We start from the raw sequence: 18,908 nt of genomic DNA on the forward strand, positions 1-18,908 counted from the left end.
TTTCAAGATTCAACTCAAGGGGCACCTGGGTAGCTCAGTTGGTTAAGCGTCCAACTTCGGCTTGGGTCATGATCTTACAGTTTGAGTTCAGGCTGAGCCCCGCGTTGGGTTCTGTGCTGACAGCATGGAGCCTGGAGCCCACTTTGAGTTCTGTGTCTCCCTTTCTCTCTGCCCCTACCCCACTCACACTCTGTCTCTCTCTCTCTTTCTCAAAACTAAACATTAAAAAAATTAAAAAAAAAAAAAGATTCAACTCAAGTCACTATCCCTTCTGAGGGAAACCATTCCTATCTCTCTAGGCTGTTAGATGCCCCTAGTCCATGTGTTCAGAGCCTGTAATAGATTGCAGTACTGACCCCAGTTCTCCTGTCTGTATCCATGCCCTGTGTCATATAACTCTGATTCTAGTCTCACCCATGCAACTTGCTTTGACTAATGGGAGGTTTTTAAGCAGAAATTAAAAAATCACTTGTGTAGTTGGGCTTGCACTTCTTCTTGTGTCTAAGCCATTAGAACATGCCTGTTGGATAATGAGAGACACATGAAGCAGAGATGAATCATTCTGATGAGAGCATCCTAGATCAGCCAACAGCGGCCATGCACTTCAGGGTGCCCAACCAAGATCAGCAGAACTGCTTAGGCAACCACCCCAGATGTATGAGAAATAAACAGTTATTGTCCTATATTGCTCAAGTTTTATGGTTGGTTGTTACTCAGCATTATGGTGCCATTGGATCATCGATACAGAATCCCTTGAGCATAGCTCTGTCACAAGCCTTAGCTCTATCTCCCCAGCTAATGTTGGGGATCTCCTTTAGAACATGATCACCTCTTATCTGTGTATACCTAGCACCTAGCATAGTGCCTGGCACACTGAGAGTGCTGTGAAACTTGCAAAAGGAATGAATGAATGAACCTTTGTTCAAGCTTTATAAAGGGACTTTCTGCTTTGTGCACAACAAGTGCAAAATTCCCCATAACTAAACAATGTGATGAAATGAATTCAACCACAAAAGACCTGGTTCAACAAGGTGCGTGAAACTACAATAAAAAATAAGCTCGGGGCTCCTGGGTGGCTCAGTTAGTTGAGTGTCCAATTTTGATTTTGGCTCAGGTCATGATCCCAGGGTTGTAGGATCAAGCCCCACACTGGGTTCCAAGTGGAGCCTGCTTAAGATTATCTCTCTCTCAGGACACCTGGGTAGCTCAGTCGGTTAAGTGTCTGACTTCAGCTCGAGTCATGATCTCACGGCTCGTGAGTTTGACCCCGCGTTGGGCTCTGTGCTGACAGTTCAGAGCCTGGAGCCTGCTTCAGATTCTGTGTCTCCATCTCTCTCTTTGCCCCTCCCCCCACTTGCACTCTGTCTCTCTCTCTCTCAAAAATAAGCATTAAAAAAAAGAGTATCTCTCTCTCTCCCTCTGCCACTCTCTTCCACTTGCACTCTCTCTCTCTAAAAAAATATCTTTTAGTAATTAAAAAAAACTCTCATCACAGATTCAAGTGCTTTTCTACCTCAAGTACAGTGGTCATTTCTTAAACATTGGCACTCAATTTAATAGTTTATTATATTGTGTAGTCAGTTTAAAGATAATCTAAATCCCAAAAAATACACTTTATTTTTTTCAATATATGAAATTTATTGTCAAATTGGTTTCCATACAACACCCAGTGCTCATCCCAAAAGGTGCCCTCCTCAATACCCATCACCCACCCTCCCCTCCTTCCCACCCCCCATCAACCCTCAGTTTGTTCTCAGTTCACAAAATACACTTTAAAGGGTAGAGTGTAAATGGATATGACTCAGTGTACATATTCTTACTATGATCTTCAGTACACAATACCAAACCATTGTAATTACTGACATTTCCTAATAATGTTGAGAAACTTGCACTGCCTTAAAAAAACAAACAAACGGGGCGCCTGGGTGGCGCAGTCGGTTAAGCGTCCGACTTCAGCCAGGTCACGATCTCGCGGTCCGTGAGTTCGAGCCCCGCGTAGGGCTCTGGGCTGATGGCTCAGAGCCTGGAGCCTGTTTCCGATTCTGTGTCTCCCTCTGTCTCTGCCCCTCCCCCGTTCATGCTCTGTCTCTCTCTGTCCCAAAAATAAATAAACGTTGAAAAAAAAAATTTAAAAAAAAACAAACAAACAAACATTATTTTGGAGCATCTACATGGCTCAGTTGGTTAAGTGTCTGACTTCAGGTCATGATCTCACAGTTCATGGGTTTGAGCCCCATGTCAGGCTCTGCGTTGACAGCACAGATTCTCTCTCTCTTCCTCTCTCCTGCTTTCCCTCTCTGCTCCTCCCCTCCCCTCCCCTTCTCTCTCTTGCTCTCTCTCAAAATAAATGAATAAACTTTAAAAAACATTATTTGTATTAACATAAAAAAAGATAACTTCTTCTAGGGGTCTGTAAAGGATAATACATCTAGTGGCCTAGTCAGGTATGAGAGTGGGAAGGTGAGAATATCATTGTTTTATTTTTTCCAGTATAATTAACATACAGTATTATATTAGTTTCAGGTATACAATATAGTGATTCAACAACTCTATACATTACTTAGTTCTCATCACGGTAAGTGTGCTCTTAATTCTCCACCTATTTCACCCATGCCCTCACTTACCTCTCCTCTGGTAACTGTTAGTTTGTTCTCTGTAGTTAATAGTCTGTTTTCCTGTTTGTCTCTTCTTTTATTTGTTCACTTGTTTGTTTCTTAAATTCCACATATTAGTGAAATCATATAGTATTTGTCTTTCTCTGACTTATTTCACTTAACATTATGCCCTCTAGATCCATCCATGTTATTGCAAATGACAAGCTTTCCTTCCTTTTTATGGCTGAGTAATATTCCAGTGTGTGTGTGTGTGTGTGTGTGTGTGTGTGTGTGTGTGTGTGAGAGAGAGACCTCTTCTTAATCCATTCATCTATCTATGGACACTTGGGTTGCTTCCATAATTTGGCTATTATAAGCAATGCTGCAATAAACATAGGGGTGCATGTATCTTTTCAAATTAGTGTTTTCATATTCTTTGGGTAGATACCCTGTAGTAGAATTAGTGGGTCATATGGTAATCCTGTTTTTAATTTTTTGAGGAACCACCATACTCTTTTCTGCAGTGGATGCACCGGTTTGCATTCCCACCAACAGTGTTTGAGGGCTCCTTTTCTCCACATCCTTGCCAACACTTATTTCTTCTTTTTAAAAAATGTTTATTTATTTATTTGGGGGGGGAGAGACCACAGCAGAGGAGGGGCAGAGAGAGAGAAGGAGACATGGAATCCAAAGCAGGCTCTAGGCTCTGAGCTGTCAGCACAGAGCCCAACGCAGGGCCTGAACCCATGAACTGTGGGATCATGACCTGAGCCAAAGTCAGATGCTCAAATGACTGAGCCACCCAGGTGCCCCGCCAACACTTATTTCTTATGTTTTTTATTTTAGCCAGAGAATATCATTATTATAAAACATATTATTATATGTTTTATGTATATGTTTTATATATAAACATATATATATGTTTTATTTATATATATGTTTATATATGTTTATATATATGTTTTATATATAAACATATATGTTTTATTTATATATCATATAAAACATATTATTATATGTGTCAGCAGTCACATGGTATGGCATGTATTGGGGACACAGAAAGTAATTTTACCAAAGAAGTGCATTTCTGCAGAGAAATTGTAAGTAAGATTGGCAGTAACTAACGTTAAATGTCAATTACATATAAATTTTTTATAAAAGGCTGGAAGCGGCAGGGCAGGATGGACCCCAATTGTGAAAGTCCTTGAATATAAGGTTAGGGACATTTCAACATCACCTTTTACTGAGCAGAGGATAGTTAAACAGCTTTTGAGCAAAGAAGTGACATCATGAAGGGTTGGGTCAATGTTAGCTGCTGGATTCTAGCAATACTATGTGGGATGGTTTTTGTAGGAATGTATTTCATAGTTATATTAAATAATTTAATACCAAAATACTGTTATGCAGATGATGTTCCCATTTGTTGTAAAATCACATGTCTCATTGAAGTCTAGGTTCATACTGGATGTAAATGACCAAGGAATTATTTTGAAATTTTGGAAGGTTTGCTTTTCTCTTCCTGATAGTCATTTGGCCTGTTGTCTATTAGGAGTCCATGAATGACTTTTTTCCCCCTCAGGTTATTGCGTTGTCTCATTTTCTTCTATTGTGCTTTTGATACAGTCCGCTGGCTCTGCTTGTCCAGTTCTATAAAAAAACTATTTACGGGGGGCACCTGGGTACCTGGGTGGCTCGGTTAAGTGTCTGACTCTTGATCTGGGCTCATGTCATAACGTCACAGTTTGTGGGATTAAGCCACATACTGGGCTCTGCACTGACAGCACGGAGCCTGCCTGGGATTCTTTCCCTCTCTCTCTGCCCCTCCCCAACTCAAGCTCTCTCTCTTGCTCTCTCTCAAATTTAAAACAAAGTTTTAATAAAACTTAAAAAAAATCTAGTTACAGACGGGTGTGAAAGTCAGAAGTCAGAATGAATGGGACTCCATGTAACCAAAACCAGAATCAATATTGGTATAAACTTTTCTAAGTGCCTTTTCCAAGAATGCATTTCACCTGAGTTTTGGTAGCATTTACCTTTTGGGTGTGAGGGTATCATTGTGTTCTTGAAAAATGATTCATAATCCACTAATTGATTTGCTACATAGGTGTCACTATTTCTTTTAATTCAAGTGGAACTTAGAGTCAGGAATGTAAATATCTTACCTCAAATCCTCTGTCATGTTAGTGATAGAAGCCTTTTCGTGTTCCATTCCTCTATACCTGTTTTCTTTGGCATGTTCTCCTCTCCACCTTCCTCCCAATTCCACTTTACAAACTCCGATTCAGCTTTCAAAACTCTGCTTAGACATGCCTTGTCTGTGCAACCTTGTCTTGTTCCCAAGGACAGTTCTGTCTCCTCCCATCCACGCTCCTTCCCTCATAGAAATGAGCATTCTCTGGGATGTACAAACTTCTGTAATTATGCATATTCCTTTACATGTCTGTCTCCCCTGTTGGATTTTAAGAGCCTTGAGGTTCCTCTCCTCTATGTCCCCAGCACCAAGCTGGGGTACACACTAGGTGCTTGGTTAATGTCAAATCCAAATTGAAAGAATTGAAAAGCAAAAAGGAAAATTCTAAACTCTTCCAACAATCTAAGCAAAAGAATAAGGGACCAAAAGAAAAAAAAAGATTAAGGGACAGCACCTAAAGCTATCTTCACTTAGATTCATGTTTTTCTTCTTTAAAATGTTTGGGAAAGGACATTTCCCAGCCCTCCTGTAGCCATCAAGGAAGTGTCAATGCTGCCCCTTTGTGGTGTTCCCTTCAGGGCTTCCCCCGTGGACTCCCTGCAGTTGTGTGCTGGTCAGTTCCCATGACACTTTGACCCCTCTCAGGAGCCCTGCAGAGTGTGGTTACTTTTTCTGCCTCGCTGCATCTCTATTGTGGATGCTAACTCCACTTTGTCTTGGTTTTCTCATGTTTCCTCTGTACAGTAACTTTTTTCACTCTCTTGAGGAGATCTGCCTTCCCCACCACATCTTCTTCCACCCACTGCCTCCCTGAAGAGCAGACAAGAGGGGGCATCCTCTGGGCCCTTTTGTTAAAGGGCCTTTTGCTTAATGTATATTCCTTCCAGTTTTTCAAAACTGTAATCAGATAGGCATGAATTGTAATCATTAGGCAATGAGGACTAAATGAACATGAGCACAATTTATTTAGGGGGAGAGGAGGAAGTCTACGCTAGCAGGTTGGCTCTTCCAGCTTCTTCTAGCTTCCTACTGATAAAATCACTGGTACCCCTGGCTTGAATCTGGCATGTGGGTCTTAGGGACACCAAGTCACAAAGCTCCAAACACATCCCAGTTCTCAGGATGCCAAAAGAACCAGGAAAGGAGCAGGCTAGGTTCAAGGGACCAGTTAGGGGAGGTTGAGGGTGGACTGTGAGGGACAGGTGTGTTGTTATCCCCTTGAATTCCTCAATTGTGTAACAAACCAGGGCCCAGGTGGCTCCACTACTCTAGCTTTAGGGTCATTTTTTTCCAAATATTTTCCTAGGTGATATAGACAGAAAGTCTGCAGAGGAAAATCTATCTAGTAGCCTAGTCAGGATCGAGACCCACTTTGCACTCTGCACTGACAGTGCAGAGCCTGTTTGGGATTCTCTCTCTCTCCCTCTCTCTCTGCCCCTCCCCTGCTGACATTCTCTCTAAACAAACAAACAAACAAACAAACAAACAAACATTAAAAAAAAAACACAGCAGAGCACAGAGTCTGAAGTTGTGAAAGTTTGCACCATCGCCAGCGTTGTGCCCGGTGGGCTTGGCAGTGCCCTGGTGGAGGAGGGCAGAAACCCTGAGTGGGCAGCATGGTCTGAGGATCCCCTGGGTTGCACAGGAAGAGGCATTCCCCCGCTTGGAGTGCATTCGCGAGAGACAGCATGACCTCTCTGGGGGCGAGGGATCCAGCTGGTACCTTTGAGCTGCCCTGTATGGTAGCATAGCAATGGGGCGCTGGCTGAGGGCAGTGAGCCTTGGTGCTGGCTTTCTGCTGTGCTTTGCCTTAAACTCGCACGTGTGCAGCCGATTTCTGGGACGAACTGGTGGATGGCCCCAGCGCAGCAAGACCCTCCCTCAGGGGATTGGTGTGGGACTGCACTGTGGGGATCTCTAAAATCTGGAGTTTTAGAACCCAGCCATCACCTGAGATAAAGCCTAGGAGTGCTGTGCTGCCTGGCAGGCAGACAGCTCAGAGGTAGGCAGGATGAAGGAAGGATCTGATGAAGTCCAGGGACACAGAAGTGATTGTTTGCTCTTCTGTGAGGGCTTCCTGAAGGGTGGCCAGCGTGAGCTCTCAGTTCTGGGGATGAGCAAGTGGAGCCACACCATTTTCACCTCCCCCATCAGCACTGACTGACTTCAGAGAGCAAAACAGTGCCACCTAGTGGAGGCTGGAGCTGCTTACACCAAGCCCCGCCTCCCTGCACACTGCAGGCTCATCTCCACTAGGGCAAGTCCACCTGAGAATGTGCACAACAGGCCTCACCCCAGAAAACCAGCACAAACCGCTCCAGGGCCCCAAGTCTACTGATCATAGAGTGTTGCAAAGCTTCATTTCTAGGAGAAATAGGATCTAGCTTCCTTTTTTAAAAATTTTTCTTTTTAATATTTATTTTTTTGAGAGAGAGAGACAGAGCGTGAGCAGGGGAGGGGCAGAGAGAGAGAGAGACAAAGAATCTGACGCAGTCTCCAGGCTCTGAACTGTCAGCACAGAGCCTGATGTGGGGCTCAAACTCACGAACTATGAGATCATGACCTGAGCTGAAATTGGATGGATCTAGCTTCCTTTTTATTTTTATTTTATCATTAAAATTTTTTTAATGTTTATTTATTTTTGAGAGGGAGAGAGCAAGTGGGGGAGGGGCAGAGAAAGAGAGAGAGAGAGAGGGAGACAGGATCTGAAGTAGGCTCTGTGCTGTCAGCAGGGAGCCTGATATGGGGCTTGAACTCATGAACCATGAGATCATGACCTAAGCTGAAGTCAGATACTTAACCAACAGAGCCACCCAAGTGCCCCCATATATATATATATATATATATATACACACACATATATATATACACACATATGTACATATATACATATGTATATACATATGTACACGCATGTACATATATGTGTATATGTATATATGCATATACACATATATGTGTACATATGTGTACATATATACATATGTGTATATACATATATATGTACATATATACATATATATACTTTTAATTTTAATTTTAATTTTTCTATTTCTTATTTTGTAATTTATTTTTATTTTTTGAATCTATCCTCTTTTAACAAGCAGACCAAAACACATCTAGGATCTAGCTTTCCTTCTTTTTTTTATTTTTTTATTTATTTATTTTTTTAAATTTTTTTTTCAACGTTTATTTATTTTTGGGACAGAGAGAGACAGAGCATGAACGGGGGAGGGGCAGAGAGAGAGGGAGACACAGAATCGGAAACAGGCTCCAGGCTCTGAGCCATCAGCCGAGAGCCCGACGCGGGGCTCGAACTCCCGGACCGCGAGATCGTGACCTGGCTGAAGTCGGACGCTTAACCGACTGCGCCACCCAGGCGCCCCCCTTCTTTTTTTTAAAATAGAGTTTTATTGTTTCTCTTATTTTTAAACTTTTAAACTAAAGTATTAAACTAAAAGTTTGCTTTTAAACTTAAAGTTTATTTATTTTGAGAGAGAGAGTGCAAGCAGGGGAGGGGCAGAGAGAGAAGGAGACACAGAAGCTGAAGCGAGCTCCAGGCTCTGAGCAAGCTGTCAGTACAGAGCCCAACATGGGGCTCGAACCCACGAACCGTGAGATCATGACCTGAGCCGAAGTCAGACACTCAACCAACTGAGCCACCCAGGCGCCCCTGGATCTAGCTTCTTTTAACAGACAGACCAAAACACACCTGGGATCCAGTTTCCTTTTTTTTTTTTCTGGACAAAATGACAAGATGGAGGAATTCACCCCAAAAGAAAGAATATGAAGAAGGGATTTAATCAATATACATATAAGTTAGATGTCTGAATTAGAATTTAAAACAATAATTATAAATAAAGCAGCTGGGCTTGACAAAAGAATGGGAGACACTAGAGAATCCCTTATTGCAGAGATAAAAGAACTAAAAACTAGTCAGGCTGAAATTTAAAATGCTATAACTGGGATACAAACCCAAATGGTGCCATGACAGTGAGGATAGATGAAACTGAGGAATCAATCAGGGATATAGAAGATAAAGTTATGGACAATAATGAAGCTGAAAAGATGAGGGAAGGAAATGTATTGGGTCATAAATGTAGACTTAGAGAACTCAATGACTCCTTAAAGCATAATAACATTCATATCATAGGAGTCCCAGAAGATGAAGAGAGAAAAAGGGACAGAAGGTTTATTTAAGCAAATTATAGCTGAAAACTAATCTGGGGAAGGAAACAGACATCAAAATCCAAGAAGCACAGAGAACTCCTATTAAATTCAACAAAAGCTGGCCATCACCAAGACATATCATAGTCAATTTCACAAAATACACAGACAAGGAAAGATTCATGAAAGCAACAAGGCAAAAAATGTCCTTAACCTACAAGGGAAGACAAATCAGATTTGCAGCAGATCTGTCAATAGAAACTTGTCAGGCCAGAAGGGAATGGCAGGATATATTCAACGTGCTGAATGGGAAAAATATGTAGCCAAGAATACTTTATCCAGAAAAGCTGTCATTCAGAATAGAAGGAAATATAAAGAATCTCCCAGACAAACAAAAACTAAAGGAGTTTGTGACCATTAAACCAGCCCTTCAAGAAATATTAAGGGGGACTCTTTGAGTGGGGACAAAAGACCAAAAGCAACAAACACTAGAAAGGAACAGAAAACACCACCAGAAACACCAACTTTACAGGTAACATAATGGCATTAAACTCATATATTTCAATAATCACTCTGAATGTAAATGTACTAAATGCTCCAGTCAAAAGACATAGGGTATCAGAATGGATTAAAAAAAAAAAAGTCCTATCTATATGCTACCTATAAGAGACTCATTTTAGACCTCAAGACCCTCTGTAGATTGAAAGTGAGGGGATGGAGAACCATCTATCAGGCATGGACATCAAAAGAAAGCCAGAGGAGCTATACTTATATCAGACAAACTAGATTTTAAACCAAAGACCATAACAAGAGATGAAGAAGGACTTTATATCATAATTAAGGGATCTATCCATCAAGAAGATCTAACAGTTGTAAATATTTATGTCCCCAACATGAAGTACCCAAATATATAAATCAGTAGCAAACATAAAGAATCTCATTGATAATAATACAATAATAATAGGGGACTTTAACACCCCACTCACAGCACTGGACAGATCATCTAAACAGAAAATCAACAAAGAAACGATGGCTTTGAATGACACATTGGACCAGATGAACTCAACAGATATATTCAGAACATTTCATCCTAAAGCAACAGAATACACATTTTTTTCCCACTGCACATGGAACATTCTCCAGAATAGATCATATACTGAGTCACAAATCAGCCCTCAACAAGTATAAAAAGATTGAGGTCATATGATGCATATTTTCAGAACACAATGTGATGAAACTTGAAGTCAACCACAAGAAAATATTTGGAAGACCACAAATACATGGAGGTTAAAGAATATCCTACTAAAGAATGAATGGGTTAATCAGGAAATTAAAGAAGAAATTAAAAACTACATGGAAGCACATGAAAATGAAAACATAACAGTCCAAAACCTTGGGGATACAACAAAGGCAGTCCTAAGAGGGAAGTATATTACAATAGAGGCTTACATCAAGAAGCAAGAGAAGTCTCAAATACACAACCTAACCTTACACCTAAAGGAGCTAGAAAAGGAACAGCAAATAAAGCCTAGAGTCAGCAGAAGAAGGGAAATAATAAAGATTAAAGCTGAAATAAATGATATAGAAACAAACGACAACAACAACAACAAAAAAAAACAGAACAGATCAACAAAACTGAGCTGGTTCTTTGAAAGAATTAATAAAATTGATAAGCTCCTGGCCCGACTTATCAAAAAGAAAAGATAAAGAACCCAAAATAAATAAAATCACAAATTAAAAAGGAGAGAGCATAACCAACACCACAGAAATACAAACAATTTTAAGAGAATATTATGAAGATTTATATGCCAACAAACTGGGCAATCTGGAAGAAATAGATAAATTTCTAGAAATGTACAGACTACCAAATCTGAAACAGGAAGAAAGAGAAAATTTGAACCAACCCATAACCAGCAAAACAATTGAATCAGTAAACAAAAGTCTTCCAACAACAAAAGTCCAGGGCCAGATGGCTTTCCAGGGAAATTCTACCAGACATTTAAAGAAGAGCTAATATTTCTTCTTCTCAAACTGTTCCAAAAGATAGAAATGGAAGGAAAACTTCCAAACTCCTACAAGACCAGCATTACCCTAATTCCAAAACCAGACAAAGATGCATGAAAAAGGAGAATTACAAGCCAATATCCTTGATGAACATGGATGTAAAATTCTCAACAAGATACTAGAAAATTGAATCGAACACTACATTAAAAGAATTATTCACCACCATCAAGTGGAATTTATTCCTGGGCTGCAGCACTGGTTCAATATTTGCAAATCAATCAACATGATATACCACAACAATAGAAGAAAGGATAAGAACCATGATCCTAGCCATAGATGCAGAAAAAGCATTTGACAAAATACAGCATGCATTTTTGATAAAAACCCTCAATAAAGTAGGGATAGATGCAATATACCTCAACATCATAAAGGCCATATATTAAAGACCCACAACTAATATCATCTTCAATGGAGAAAAAATGAGAACTTTTCCTCCATGGTCAGGAACAAGACAGGGATGTTCACTCTCACCTTTACTATTTAACATAATACTAGAAGTCTTAGCCTCAGCAATCAGGCAACAAAAAAAAAATTAAAGGCACCCAAACTGGCAAGGAAGAAGTCAAACTTTCACTATTTGCATACAACATGATACTCTATGTAGAAAACCTGAAAGACTCGACCCAAAAATTGCTAGAACTAGTATATTAATTCAGCAAAGTCACAGAATATAAAGTCAATGTACAGAAATCTGTTGCATTTCTATACACCAATAACGAAACAGCAATAAATAAATAAATTTTATATATATATAAAGGAATAAATCTCGTTTAAATTTGCACCAAAAACCATAAGATACCTAGAAATAAACCTAACCAAAGAGGTAAAAGATCTGTACTCTGAAAACTATAGAATTCTTTTGAAAGAATGGAACAGGATACAAAGTAATGGAAAAACATTGCATGCTCATGGATTGGAAGAACAAATATTATTAAAATGTCTGTACTACCCAAAGCAATCTACACATTTAATCCTTACCAAAATACTACCAGAATTTTTTCACAGAGGTAGAACAAACAGTTCTAAAATTTGTGTGGAACCACAGAAGACCCCAAATAGTCAAAGAAACCCTGAAAAGGAAAAGCAAATCTGGAGGCATCACGATTCCAGACTATGTAGTCATCAAGACAGTATGGTACTGGTACAGATACAGACACATAGATTAATGGAACAGAATAGAAAACCCAGAAATGGACCCACAACTATATGGCCAACTAATCTTCAACAAAGCAGGAAAGAATAGCCAATGGATAAAAGACAGTCACTTCAACAAATGGTGTTGGGAAAACAGGACAGCAACATGCAGAAGAATGAAACTGGACCACTTTCTTATACTATACACAAAAATAAATTCAAAATGGATGAAAGAACTAATTGTGAGACAGGAAACCATCAAAATCTTAGAGAAGAGGCAGCAACCTCTTTGACCTTAGCCGCAGAAAGTTCTTACCAGACCTGTCTCCAGAGACAAGGGAAACAAAAGCAAACATGAACTATTAGGACTTCATCAAGATAAAAGGCTTTTGCACGGTAAAGGAAACAATCAACAAAACTAAAAGGCAGCCTACAGAATGGGGGAACATATTTGCAAATGACATATCTGATAAAGGATTAGTATCCAAAATCTATAAAGAACTTATCCAACTCAACCCCCCAAAAAACAAATAATCCAGTTAAAAAATGGTCAGGGGGTGCCTGGGTGGCTCAGTTGGTTGAGCTTCCACTTCAGCTCAGGTCATGATCTCACAGCTGGTGAGTTTGAGCCCCTCATCGGGGTCTGTGTGGACAGCTCAGAGCCTGGAGTCTGCTTTGGATTCTGTGTCTCCCTCTCTCTCTGTCCCTCTGCCACTCATGTTCTCTCTCTCTCTCTCTCTCTCTCTCTCTCTCTGTCTCTCTCTCAAAAATAAACAAACATTAAAAAAAAAAATGAAACGGGCAGAAGAGATGAATAGACATTTTTCCAAAGAAGTCATCCAGATGGCTAACAGACAGACACATGAAAAGATGCTCACTCATCATCAGGGAAATACAAATCAAAACTATGATGGGATACCACCTCACATCTGTCAGAATGACTAAAATTAACACAAGAAACAACAGGTGTTGGCAAGGATGTGGAGAAGGGGGAACCCTCTTACACTGTCGGTGGGAAGGCAAACTGGGACAGCCACTCTGGAAAACAATATGGAGGTTCCTTAAAAAGTTACAAATAAAACTACCCTACATTCCAGCAATTGCACTAGTAGGTATTTACCCAAAGGATACAAAAATACAGATTTGAAGGGGTACCTGTACCCCTATGTTTATAGCAGCATATATACAACATATATATATATACATACAACATATATATACACACACACACACACACACACACATATATATATACGTATATATATATATATATATATATATATATATATACACATATATATATACACACACAACAGTCAAATTATGGGAAGAGCCTAAATGTCCATCGACTGATGAATGGATAAAGAAGGTGTGGTATATATGTACAATGGAATGTTACTCAGCCATCAAAAAGAATGAAATCTTGCCATTTGCAAGCACATGGGTGGAGCTAGAATGTATTATGCTAAGACAAATGCCATATGATTTCACTCATGTGTGGAATTTAAGAAACAAGACAGATGAACATATGGGAAGGGGGAAAAAGAAAGGGAAACAAACCTTCATAAGAGACTCTTTTTTTTTTATGTTTATTTATTTGTTTTGAGAGAGTATGAGTGGTGAAAGGGCAAAGAGAGTGGGAGAGAGAGAATCCCAAGCAGCTCTGTGCTGTCAGTGCAGAGCCCAACATGGGGCTTGATCTCACAAACTGAGAGATCATGACCTGAGCTGAAATCAAGAGTTGGATGCTTGGGGTGCCTGGGTGGCTCAGTCAGTTAAGTGTCCAACTTCAGCTCAGGTCATGAACTCAGGGTTTGTGAGTTTGAGCCCTGTGTGGGGCTCTGTGCTGACAGCTCACGGCCTGGAGCCTGCTTTAGGATTCTGTGTCTCCCTCTCTTTCTCCCCCTCCCCCACTCACACTGTCTCTCAAAAATGAATAAATGTTAAAAAAGATTTTTTTAAGGCAAATATCTTAAAACTAAAATGTTGACAATGTTTTTAACAGTCAAGGTTCCTTTAAAAAGCAGAAGGCACCCTAAGTTGGAATTTAGTAAGTAGTTTCTTCTAAAAGGTCAACTTACAGAAATGTAAGCAGCATTAAGGGAATCAGCAAGAGAATGTGAGGTACCCACCCTCTGACAATAGCAGTATGCCTGAAGGAGGAAAGGAAGCTCTGTAAAAGCGGGAAGTGTGGGAGTGGGGCTTCTGGGCAGGAGCTGTTTTTGCAGAAAAAGCCACCACTGCCAGAACTTAGGTGATGAAAAGGGAGAGAGTGGAGAAGAAACACCCCACTTTCTGGTTTCCTGCAATTGCTTCCCGTTGGCTGAACCCAGCAAAGAAGCCCATTGGTACCTCCCCCCACCCGCCACCAGGGCTCAGCCTCCCACAGCCTAAAGGAGGGCAGAGACTGGATCTGGAGGAGAGGGGACACGCAGGAAATGACCAAGCCCAGTCAGTGCCAGTCTGAGGGTAAAGAGAGGGAAGGTGAGCAAGACAAGTGCAGGGTTGGATCCTGCCTTTATTAAAATTTAGGTATTGTGTCACTGTGGATTTTTTTGCTTTTTAAAAACTATTACATTAAAATATGATTTATCTTGATTACTGAATTTGTTAGCACTGTCCTCCCCCGCACTCCCTTAAATTTTGTACCTGAGGCAAATGTGTCACTCACCTTACTCTAATCCTGGCCTTAATTAAAGGGATTCTCTCTGGATAGGAAGATTGTGGGTGGTTTTTATTTTCTCATTTTTGCTCATCTGCATGTTCTAAATGTTTTGAAGTGAGCATGTATTCCTTATATAATAAAAACAAATGCAAAATTTTCTTCTTTGAAAGTAGGGATTCTTGGGGCACCTGGGTGGCTCATTCGGTTAAGCGTCTGACTTTGGTTCAGGTCGTGATCTCACGGTTTGTGAGTTCATGCCCCACATAGGTCTGTGAGTTCATGCCCCGCATCGGGTTCTGTGCTGATGGCTCAGAGCCTGGGGCTTGCTTCAGATTCTGTGTCTCCCTCTCTCTCTGCCCCTCCCCCACTCATATTCTGTGTGTGTGTCTCTCTCTCTAAAAAATAAATAAAACATTTAAAAAAATTAAAAAGAAAGTAGGGATCCTTTGTACAACATGGAGCAGACTTAGCAAGAAAATCAAATGTTTGTTGAATGTGAATTAAAAAAATGTGTGTATCAAACTCTATTTCCAAATCCTACCTCTTCTCAATTTCTAACTTGAATGCCAATTTCTCATGAAACATTTCCTTATATCCCCAATCATACTGACCTACAAAGGCCCACACAGTGTGCGCATGGGCCACCCCTATCTCTTCACCTTACCTCCTGCCGCCCTCCCTCTCATTCACTTGACTCCACTACATTGGCTCCCTCCTGGCTGTTGCTCCTGGTACATGGGGAACAATCAGTTAATATTTGTAGAGTGAATAAATGAATGAATGAATATGGCATCTCCCTTGTTTTTTATCATTCTTGACATAATCTGTTTTGTTCTATATAGGTGTGTATTTATCTTACCTCCCCTACTCTTAGACAGCTCAGGCCATTCTACTCACTTTGATATGACCCTTGGTCCCTGGCACATTGCTTGGAATGTACTTAATAACAGCTATTAACAACAATAGTAGGAAGAGCTCCCCCCCCCCCTTTTTTTTGAGTGATTACTATGAGCCAAGCCCTGTAGTAAACATTTATAGGTATCCATCACCTCATTTATATATCTAAATGACTGTCAGGATGCACATGTAGGAAAGCACATAGTCATAAAAGGGACCTTCTGTACAGGGTGCCTGGTGGCTCAGTCAGTTAAGCATCTGACTCTGCCTCAGGTCATGATCTCGCAGTTCATGAGTTTGAGCCCTGTGTGGGGCTCTGTGCAACAGCTCAGAGCCTGAAGACTGCTTTGGATTCTGAGTCTCTGTCTCTCTCTGTCACTTCCTTGCTTGTACTCTGTCTCTCTCTTTCTCTCAAAAATAAATACACATTAAAAATATTAAATTAACAAGTACTTAAAAATTTTATCAGAGCTAATTTCTGATATGGTAAATATCAGTAGATATAGCCCACACATAAACTAAAACTCTTTGGGGTCCTCAATACCTTTAAGAGTATTATGTGGCCCAGGGAGCAAATTGCTTGAGAACTTGGTGTTATTAGGTAATATTTAAGTTTCTTTTCGGCTCTAAAATTGAAGGGTTCTCTGCTCATAAAGCAATTTAGATCATACATAACTTTTGGAGGGCAGGAGCAGGGGCTCCAGATCACTAGGCAGTCTTTGGGGCAGCTCAGAGAAGAAGGGCCATCTTGGAACTGGATTCTGGGCCTAGGTTACACATTGTTTGACTGTTCTTGGGCACCTGGATTTTCTCTGCTCTTAACTGCTCGATGGACTTGTGGAAGCTCCTTTCCTGTCTTGGACTCACACACAACTCCCAGTTATGATTCATTTCTCCCACACTCATTATTTCACTCCTTGTCCTCTTTTATGCTTAAGTGATATGTAAATTTTTACCTTGACCCTTGACTAGAACCTGCTTCCGACTTTCTTTCTTTCTTTCTTTCTTTCTTTCTTTCTTTCTTTCTTTCTTTCTTTCTTTCTTTCTTTCTTTCTAGTTGTCCAACCAGATTTATTGAACATAACAAAATTCTATATACAAGGTGACCTGGATCTGCTGCCTCAAACCATGATCCTTTCTTTCTTACTTATATTTTGATAAGTCAGTCCGCTGAGTGTGAAAAAGCAGCTTACTCTAAAATTCATAGAAAAGTGCCCAATGCACACTAAACAAATGGGGCCTAACCACTGGAAGTTTAATAGTTCTACAAGATAATTAACATAGGATCAAGCCCCTAAGACAGGCTGCTGGAGAACTGAAATGAGATGTCAAGAGACCATTTTGTGCTCTGCTACTGTGAGGCCATCATGTTTCTGGATCATAATGTTCCCATTATCTGATTCTAGACACACCACAGGAATTTAGTGGGGACTGCGGTTAGCTTAGCTGCTTGCTGGGCGAGAACAGATGTTACCCCAGCATGCTCATCTGACAGGGATCCGCGGCAGCCCAGATTAAGACCTTGTGAATCTGTGCACAGGACTCCAACAATGGATGAATTCTTCACTGTGTCCTCCAAGTGTTGCTCCAAGGTCGTCTCCATCCCGCCTGCTGCCTGCCCCGCCCCTACCCTGCTTCCAACATTATATACTTAGTTGTCCATAAACCAAGGTCTTACAATATCCAAACACTTCCTGGATTAGGTAATATTTCCTAAGATGTTAGCCCCAAATATCTTATTTCATATTGCCCAGGGCATGTGCAGGATTACAGCAGATTTCATGGTTTAAATTCTTTCTCATTGATTACCTCTGGGGAAAGGAACAGGGTGGCAAAAAATAAAACTTTGTTTCAAATGAAGCAATCTGAAAATAATCTGAAATGTAATTATTTCTAAAAAAATTTCTTGTTTGGCTGGCATCATTCCATACCAGGGAGGATCATCTTACAGGGTGGTTACAGAAGTGCAAAGTACATCACACATCACTGGGCAGTAAAGAATGGTTTTGTTTTTTATCCCCTTCAGTTAACTGAGTCATAATTTGATGGAGTGAACTAAGAATATTCACTGGCCTCTATTACTTTATGAAAATGATATTTTTTTTAAAAATCCAGATGCACTAGAAACTTAGATACGCTATATATTGTATGAAGTATACATACTGGAAATGCTTCATACTTTCTATTCATCTGCTAGTATTTGATGTAATTGGTGATTTCTTTGTGCTCTGCTTTTGTTGTTTTCTCAGTATGTTCCCATGTTGATGCATGTGGAGGAAAGAGGCAAGCGAAGGTGTTACTCCCAACCAGGGCACTTATTTGCTGTGAGATCTTTGGCTTGTTTTGCCCTGGGTCTCCATGACTCACATCTGTCACACAAGGGGAAGACTTGCCTTTGAGGGACAACTGGGAGGAAAACACAAGATCCAGACAACAAAGTCTTTTGGAAAGTTAAAAGTACTATTCAAAACCTAAGTAGTAGTAGTAACTATTTCTCATGCTTAATTCTCAAAATACTATGGAGGGAAACTGGAACCTAGACATTGGTTCCACTTGCAAGATTAGAACAAGATGGATGAAGAATGTTCCCTGAGTTCCAAAGCAACTCAGTGGTGAGCCTGCTATATCTGCCTTTGTCCAGCCCAAGGAAATATCCTCAAAGCTGGAGGTCAGTGGTCAGATGTCTTCAAAGTGGGAACAGCAGCATCTATTTCCAGATCCCCAGCTTTGCATGAAAGGAGGGCTGCTTGCTCACACAGGTTCTCCTTCTCAAAGCTGCTTTCATAATTTGCCCTCCTCTTGCTTTACAAAAGGAATGCATACTCTTAACCTGCCCTGAACTGCCCCTGGGAGTAAAAACCTCTGGGGCACCAAACAAAGGGACACTTTGAAATATAGATTTCTGAAAAGGCTCCTTTAATAATTAATCAAAGGGGGAAGAAAAACTGCCTACTTTTTGTCTTCCATTGTTTGTACATTTTTTTATTGGGAGGAATTGGCCTCCATTGGGATATTTTGAATTCAGATATTGTGTAGTGGGATAATGGAGTGGAAATGACTTCACCTCTTCCATCTCTAGTTTATTATTGAAAAAACTTTGCTCCTAGCAACAACCTCCTGAAATCAAAGCAAATATCAAATCCTCCAAGTACCTTCCCTGCCCCCCTCCCTGCATATTTAAGATAAACCATTCCAT

General features: G+C 40.4%; 1 pseudogene; it reads right to left on the bottom strand.

The window, feature by feature from the left end:
* Positions 1–17,040: 17,040 nt before the first annotated feature.
* LOC124511358 (ragulator complex protein LAMTOR5-like) lies at positions 17,041–17,315 on the bottom strand (annotated as a pseudogene).
* Between the last annotated feature and the right edge of the window lie 1,593 nt (positions 17,316–18,908).

This window comes from Lynx rufus, unplaced genomic scaffold (genome assembly GCF_022079265.1).
Source record: "Lynx rufus isolate CCGP_SWC_20201006 ecotype Redwood Valley unplaced genomic scaffold, mLynRuf1.p SCAF_16, whole genome shotgun sequence".
NCBI lineage: Eukaryota > Metazoa > Chordata > Mammalia > Carnivora > Felidae > Lynx > Lynx rufus.